Below are 6,994 nucleotides of genomic sequence, written 5' to 3'. Positions count from 1 at the left end.
ATATGTGTTTTTTGATTTATTTAAACATGTAGACATTGTGATTCTTAGAAAAAAATAAAATAAAATAATGTGATTATTTTAATGTGCCTAAGCACATTAAAAAAAAGGTAAAACATTTTCTTGCCAGGGTATGGCTCCCTCAGGTGTAACAGCCATTTGATTATTGGCAACACATTATGGAATAATTGAACAAGCAACAATCTCAAGTTCATCCATAAAACACTATATCTGCAAATAAAAATTTGTCTTGGCTGTGAACTAATGCCAACAAGACTAATGAAAAATAAAAATCTTTGGAGTGCGCGGTACCACCATGGGCCACAAAATAGTTTACCTGATGCTTATGGCCACAGTCAGGAAGTCATAAACCAACAGCATATCCACACCCAGGCAATCAGTGATCCTGTGCCTACAAACACTCAACAACACTAGGTAATACAAACATCACAAACACCGACCTCACCCTCAACATAAAATCATTATTTCTTGGACTTGTAATGTTTGTTATTGTTAAAATGCCAAACAAATTTTTACATTTCACAACGTTGTTACTGTAGGAATGAAGTGTGTTTTGTGTTTGTAGAATTAAAATACACGTTTGGTCATCACAATATATATTTTATTTTTTGATAACGAACCACATCATTGAGGTAACAATATAAACAAAATGTTAGGATAAATTTGAGCCACATAAAAGAAGACACAAGGAAATCTATAAATCATATTACACGATTTTCTTGCCAGGGTATTGCTCCCTCTGGTGAATCAAAATAATTAGCAAAATAATTTCGGACTCTGAGCCTGACAGCTGTGTGCGTATGGGCAAAGCCTGTGCAATGTGTCCACGATTGTTTGGTAAGCCAACAACAACATCCTGAGACGCAGATACATAATGTTGACGTGTAAAGTTATGTAATATGACACAGGCCTTGATTACTATGTTCACATTGGTTTCGCTTAACTGGATGGCACTCAGCAAGACCCTCCATTTAGCAGATAAAATTCCAAATGCACATTCCACAAGACGCCGTGCACGAGTTAGTCGGTAATTAAAAATGTGCCCACGTCTGTCCAGTGCGCGTCGCGGATAAGGCCTCATAACATTACGCGTTAGTTGAAATGCCTCATCAGCAACAACTACATAGGGCATTGCTTGACCACCAGAAGAAGGAAGACTACTTGGGGGTGGAAACCCAATTCATTGGCCTTCAGCCGCCGACCCATAATGGAAGAATTGAAGATTCGAGAATCTCCTGTTCTTCCATAGGCCCCTATATCTACAATTATAAAATTGTACTTGCTGTCTACTAATGCCAACAAGACAATCGAAAAATATCCTTTATAATTGTAGTATAGGGACCCTGAGTTCGGCGGCTTCTTGACCCGGATGTGCTTCCCATCTAGAGCACCCAGACAATTTGGAAACTGGCACGTGTCATAGATCCCATTAGCAATACGTTCCCAATGTTAAGGTGTGGGCTCCGGCATCACTTTGTCCTTTAGACAAATCCATATTTGTGAGCATGTGTGCTTCACTATATTTGAAATAGTAGTTATGCCCAGAAGAAACTCTAGATGGAGTGAAGAATACGATTGTCCAGTTGCCAAAAACCTAAAAATGGAAAGACAGAGAGAAATGAAGGCAAAGGAAACATTGATGTATATGAGACCATGTGTCAAGAAAATAGAGTTCCGTGCCCCACAACCAGACCACCCGCTCACTGTCTCCATCTGCACTGACTGCGTTGGTTGAGGAGGGGTATCTGGCCATTTCATACATAAATCAGCATGTGAACCAGCTGAGACAATTATGTTTATTAAAAACCATCAGATGTCTACTGCGGAGAGCCAGAAACACCAAGACAGGAGCTTAGACAGGTGGGCTTATACTCGAGTATATACGGTTATGGTTTTTTTTTTAGAGTAATAATTTTAAAAAAATCATAAGCTATTGATATTAGAAATGATGTTGTAATTATTTAAGCATATTCTTTTGTCTTTTCACAACAGTCATGTTGTCTCACGTTGCCCTTTTGGACATTTCTTTGGCAACATCTGATGTGTAGTAAGGGTTAACTTTAAATTTCAAGTATTAATCCACATTATCACTAACATTTTAAATTTGTATCAAATAATTTTTGCTAAAATGTGCTGAGTTCAGTAGCTACAGTCATATAAGTTGACAATATGTTATTTTGGAATTGAAATATACCTCAAGGTTAACAGAAGGCGTTCTTCAGCTGAAATGCTCTTGCGAAAATGGGTATTTGTGAAAGTGATGGCTGGACGAATTTCTTCAAGGAGAAAGTCAAAGGCCTCCAAAGACATTCTTGTGTAGGCAAAAAAATTCTCACGATGCATCCGCAGATGGCCATATAGCCGGACAAAATGGCCTTTTCTAGGACGCTGGGTGAGGAGCGGATGAACCCAAAATCGACGCCGCCTCCTAGGAGCAATACCAGGGGAATATCCCACACCATATTCCCTGGATAAGATCCAGTTAAAGAGAAGCTCCTCAGTAGGGTCGAGAATCAGATTTATTGCAGCCATGCATTCTTTTTAGTGTTAATCCAAAAAGACACACACCCAAAATCTAAGCAATCCTTCAGACATGTTGGTAAATTCATTTACATAGGGCTAGCACACATGATTTCAAATTTGTTATGGGTTTTTTGTCCGTAAAATACGCATTGCATACGGATAAAAAACGCATGTAAAACAGACGTAATACGGATAGTGCGACTAAAAATTGCATAGAACTTGCATGACACTCGCATGACGAACGCAAACGTTACATCCGTTTTTTCGGTCCGTAAATCGGACCGTTTTTTTTCTCACAAGTGGAAAAGAGGCCTTAGTGTTGTGAATTCTGCTCTTGGGCTCCCTCCGGTGGTTATGATTGGTAGTGCTGCTGTCTGTGGATCGCAGCATCTATCAGGTGTGTTCACTTTTTGCAATTTGGACTCAGCTATTTAGTCCTGCTTGATCCTTTAGTCAGTGCCAGTTGTCCATTGTTTTTGGAGGATTCACATCTTTGACTGGTCTCTCCTGTTTTGCAGTCCATGTCTACAAAGATAAGTTCTGGCTTTGTTTTTGCAGTTCACATGCTGTGGGCTTAATAGTTCAGTGCATTTTCTTGTTTTGTCTTGTCCAGCTTTGTCTGTGTAAGGATTCCTTCAGCCTTGCTGGAATCTCTGGAGATGCAGATATACCCTCCATGTCTTTAGTCAGATGTGGAGTTTTTGTATTTTCTGTGGTGGATATTTTCTAGTGTTTTAATACTGAACGCATAGTACTCTGTCCTTACTTTCTATTTAGCTAGAATGGCCTCCTCTGCTAAATTCTGATTTCAGTCTGCGTATGTCATTTCCCTCTCCTCTCAGTCAATATTTGTGGGGGGCTGTCTTTCCTTTGGGGATTTTCTCTGAGGCAAGATAGTTTTCCGTTTCTATCTTTAGGGGTATTTAGTCCTCAGGCTGTGTCGAGGTGTCTAGGGAGCGTTAGGTACATCCCACGGCTACATCTAGTTGTGTTGTTAAGTTCAGGGTCTGCGTTCAGTACAGGTACCACCTTCTCCAGAGTATGTCTCATGCTGCTCCTAGGCCACCAGATCATAACACCTTAGTGTGAGAATATAGTCCAAAGCCCTCAAGTGACTGCAGAAAACTTGCAGTAAGAATAACTGGCAGCAGGCATTGAGGTTTCAGTTTTCATAGTGAGGCCACGTTCACACCTTCAGTATTTGGTCAGTGTTTTCCATCAGTATCTGTAAGCCAAAACCAGGAGTCATTGAAAAATACAGAAGTGGTGACGTGTTTCTATTATACTTTCACTTCGTTTGTTCCACTATTGGTTTTGGCTTAGAAATACTGATGTGAAATACTGACCAAATACTGTAGGTGGGAACATGGCATAGGGAGCAAACTAAATATTGAATATCCCCATACCCAAACTCCAAGAGGAACCTCTGTTGACCCAAAAGCACAGGAAAAGTTGACACTCTAAACCAGGGGTGTCAAACTGCATTCCTCGAGGGCCGCAAACAGGTCATGTTTTCAGGATTTCCTTGTAATGCACAGGTGATAATTTAATCAGCTGCACAGAATGATTCCAGCACCTTGTGTAATGCAAAGGAAATCTTGAAAACACGCATGGTCTGAGGCCCTCGAGGAATGCAGTTTGACACCCCTGCTCTAAACCATATGAATAAGCCATAGAGGTTTTTTAATACTGTTCTGTGGAGCAATGAAACCAAACTAGAATTCTTCAAGTCTACACAAAAGCAGTATGCCTGGAGGAGGAAGAATCAAACACACGTGAAAAGAACAGTCAGAGGTAAAACAGAAGTTCCAGCATCTTTGAAACTTAATTTTATTACTAGATGGTGGCCCGATTCTAATGCATCGGGTATTCTAGAATATACATGTCCACGTAGTATATTGCCCAGCCACGTAGTATATTGCCCAGCCACGTAGTATATTGCGCAGCCACGTAGTATATTGCCCAGCCACGTAGTATATTGTCCAGCCACATAGTATATTGCCCAGCCACGTAGTATATTGCGCAGCCACGTAGTATATTGCCCAGCCAGGTAGTATATTGCCCAGCCACGTAGTATATTTCCCAGCCACGTAGTATATTGCGCAGCCACGCAGTATATTGGCCAGCCACGTAGTATATTGCCCAGCCACGTAGTATATTGCGCAACCACGTAGTATATTACCCAGCCATGTAGTATATTGCCCAGCCACGTAGTATATTGCCCAGCCACGTAGTATATTGCCCAGTGATGTAGTATATTGCCCAGTCACATAGTATATTGCCCAACCAGGTAGTATATTGCCCAGCGACGTAGTATACAGCACAGAGCCACGTAGTATATTGCCCAGCCACGTAGTATATTGCCCAGTCACATAGTATATTGCCCAGTCACGTAGTATATTGCCCAGCCACGTAGTATATTGCCCAACCAGGTAGTATATTGCCCAGCTACGTAGTATACAGCACAGAGCCACGTAGTATATTGCACAGCGACGTAGTATATTGCCCAGTGACGTAGTATATTGTCCAGCCAGGTAGTATATTGCCGAGCCACGTAGTATATTACCCAGCCATGTAGTATATTGCCCAGTGACGTAGTATATTGCCCAGCCAGGTAGTATATTGCCCAGTGACGTAGTATAAAGCACAGAGCCACGTAGTATATTGCACAGCGACGTAGTATATTGCCCAGTGACGTAGTATGTTGCCCAGCCACGTAGTATGTTACCCAGTCACGTAGTATATTGCCCAGCTACGTAGTATATTGCCCAGTGACGTAGTATATTGCCCAGTGACGTAGCATATTGCACAGCGACGTAGTATACAGCGCAGAGCCACGTAGTATATTGCCCAGCCACGTAGTATATTGCCCAGTCACATAGTATATTGCCCAGTGACGTAGTATATTGCCCAGCCAGGTAGTATATTGCCCAGCTACGTAGTATACAGCACAGAGCCACGTAGTATATTGCACAGCGACGTAGTATATTGCCCAGTGATGTAGTATATTGCCCAGCCACGTAGTATATTGCCCAGCCACGTAGTATATTACCCAGTCACGTAGTATATTGCCTAGCCACATAGTATATTGCCCAGTGACGTAGTATATTGTACAGCGACGTAGTATACGGCACAGAGCCACGTAGTATATTGCCCAGTCACATAGTATATTGCCCAGTGACGTAGTATATTGCCCAGCCAGGTAGTATATTGCCCAGCTACGTAGTATACAGCACAGAGCCACGTAGTATATTGCACAGCGACGTAGTATATTGCCCAGTGATGTAGTATATTGCCCAGCCACGTAGTATATTGCCCAGCCACGTAGTATATTACCCAGTCACGTAGTATATTGCCTAGCCACATAGTATATTGCCCAGTGACGTAGTATATTGTACAGCGACGTAGTATACGGCACAGAGCCACGTAGTATATTGCCCAGTCACATAGTATATTGCCCAGTGACGTAGTATATTGCCCAGCCACGTAGAATATTGCCCAGCTACGTAGTATATTGCCCAGCCACGTAGTAGATTGCCCAGTGACATAGTATATTGCACAGCGACCTAGCATACAGCACAGAGCCACGTAGTATATTGCCCAGCCATGTAGTATATTGCCCAGTCACGTAGTATATTGCCCAGTCACGTAGTATAATGCCCAGTCACGTAGTATACAGCACAGAGCCACGTAGTATATTGCACAGCGACGTAGTATATTGCACAGCGACGTAGTATACAGCACAGAGCCACGTAGTATATTGCCCAGCCAGGTAGTATATTGCCCAGCTACGTAGTATACAGCACAGAGCCACGTAGTATATTGCACAGCGACGTAGTATATTGCCCAGTCACGTAGTATATTGCCCAGTCACGTAGTATATTGCCCAGCCACGTAGTATATTGCCCAGCGACGTAGTGTATTGCCCAGCCACGTAGTATATTGCTCAGTCACGTAGTATATTACCCAGCCACGTAGTATATTGCCCAGTGACGTAGTATATTGCCCAGTCACATAGTATATTGCACAGCGACATAGTATACAGCACAGAGCCACATAGTATATTGCACAGTGACGTAGTATATTGCCCAGCCACGTAGTATATTGCCCAGTCACGTAGTATATTGCCCAGTCACGTAGTATATTGCACAGCGACGTAGTATACAGCACAGAGCCACGTAGTATATTGCACAGCGACGTAGTATATTGCCCAGTCACGTAGTATATTGCCCAGCCACGTAGTATATTGCCCAGCGACGTAGTGTATTGCCCAGCCACGTAGTATATTGCTCAGTCACGTAGTATATTACCCAGCCACGTAGTATATTACCCAGCCACGTAGTATATTGCCCAGTGACGTAGTATATTGCCCAGTCACATAGTATATTGCACAGCGACATAGTATACAGCACAGAGCCACATAGTATATTGCACAGCGACGTAGTATATTGCC

The 6,994-nt window shown here is 42.4% G+C and overlaps 1 protein-coding gene across 1 annotated transcript in view; it reads right to left on the bottom strand.

The window, feature by feature from the left end:
• KIAA1549L (KIAA1549 like) overlaps positions 1-6,994 on the bottom strand; it is a 738,873-nt gene that overhangs the window by 584,099 nt on the left and 147,780 nt on the right. The window lies entirely within an intron of this gene.

Source organism: Ranitomeya imitator, chromosome 9 (assembly GCF_032444005.1).
Source record: "Ranitomeya imitator isolate aRanImi1 chromosome 9, aRanImi1.pri, whole genome shotgun sequence".
Lineage (NCBI taxonomy): Eukaryota > Metazoa > Chordata > Amphibia > Anura > Dendrobatidae > Ranitomeya > Ranitomeya imitator.
The sequence above is the reverse complement of the archived record's forward strand: the minus strand, read 5'-3'. Positions and strand labels throughout refer to the sequence as shown.